Raw genomic sequence first — 1,500 nt, 5'->3', positions numbered from 1 at the left:
TCCAGAGAGATGGACTAAAGGCAGCAACCTTCATCTTGTTTGGCCCATTAACATACTGCCTGATCCTGCCTCATTCCCATTCCCTGCACGGGGGATCAGGACGGAATGCTGAGGATCGACCTAACCAAGGTGACACCCACCCGGGAGAACCCAGTCCGTGACAGAGCGGGTCTGACCAAGCTCGCCAGCACGTGTCCTTTGGGACCGTGTGGACGGAGGCTGCCCCGCCACCGCACAGCCTCACCACCACTGGAATTGCCACTGACGCTGCCGGTGATCACACAGCTGCATGCCCATGAGGGTCACCCCGAATGCTTGGCATTGCTGGGGGCAGAGCTGGGCACTGAGAACATGAAGACAAGCCCCTTGCCCGAGGGGCACCGGGCAGGGTCCAGCCTGTCAGTACTACCCAGCGGGCCGCTCTAGCCTCAGCCCACAGGTGAGTGGTGGTGTCACTGTCCCTTTTAATCAACCTTTGGCTTTAGTCCCACTTTCGGCCAAACTGTCTTCTGCCAAGAGCTCCCCGCCCCTCCGCCCCCTCCGGCGCCCACCCCCACCCTGCCCTGTGCTCATGGGTGCAGAGTCTGCACGGGCCAACTCAGCGCTCTGCCCTGACTCTGGGTCCAGAACTTGCACAGAATGCTTTTGCCGAATTCCACACTCAACTCGTTTTGCGTTTAGCACCAAGTCTTGTTCCCAGTGAGGAAGTGAGAGCCAGGTCCTTCGCGGGAAGATGGCTGGGCACTGGAGCCGGCGGAGCAAGGACACACCGTGGGTTCTGTCAGCGAGTCCAGACCAGGGCCTTTCTCAGCATCGGCCTCCAGCATCACACAGACTGGGTACCCCTCAACTGGGGCCTGTACACATGCCTTCCATGTCACCAGCCACCTCTCAGTGCCCCCCAACTGTGCTATTCTGGGGTGCCTCCTTGAAACGCCCACGGAGACCAGCCCCTTCATATGGAGATGTCAAGTTCTGTGCTGAACGCAATCTCGACTCAGTAAATCACACATGGTTCAAGGGCAGGACTGCACAGAGCCCACGTCACCGTGCAAAGAGGTGACAGGCTGGTGGGGACTGTGGAGAGTAGCCCCCACTAGTGGCAGAGTGCCAGCAGATGGCCCTGCGAGCATGAGGGCCAGCGCTACCAGATCGCCCATCCTTTCAATGGCTTGGGGATTGTAAGTCCCCCAACATTTAAATGGCGGCCAATCATCGCCTTTGAAGGCATCAGACATCAGACAACACACATCGTTGGTCTCTGGTTTCCTGTTTCCCATTGGGCTCACCCTGGGGACACCTACCCGTCTCCCCTGCACATGCCAACATCCGGGCTTTACATGAAACGCGGAGATAGGTGACTGACGCCCACCCCAACCCCCGCAGGCCTTCAGGGTCCGGTTGCCTGTGCTGAGAAAGAATGCATCCCCCCCTCACCTCCCAACCTCCCCCACCCCTCTTACCCACCATCTGCCGGGCGTCTCCAATGAGGGCCTGCGG

The 1,500-nt window shown here is 59.5% G+C and overlaps 1 protein-coding gene across 1 annotated transcript in view; it reads left to right on the top strand.

The window, feature by feature from the left end:
* The window catches only part of LOC101649349 (protein FAM209B), a 4,754-nt gene that overhangs the window by 1,079 nt on the left and 2,175 nt on the right, over positions 1–1,500 (top strand). The gene's annotated exons all lie outside the window — the stretch shown is intronic.

This window comes from Echinops telfairi, unplaced genomic scaffold (genome assembly GCF_000313985.2).
Source record: "Echinops telfairi isolate 266 unplaced genomic scaffold, ASM31398v2 ScPeMD7_5592;HRSCAF=6446, whole genome shotgun sequence".
NCBI classification, from domain to species: Eukaryota; Metazoa; Chordata; class Mammalia; order Afrosoricida; family Tenrecidae; genus Echinops; species Echinops telfairi.
This window is presented reverse-complemented; position numbering and strand designations above follow the sequence as displayed.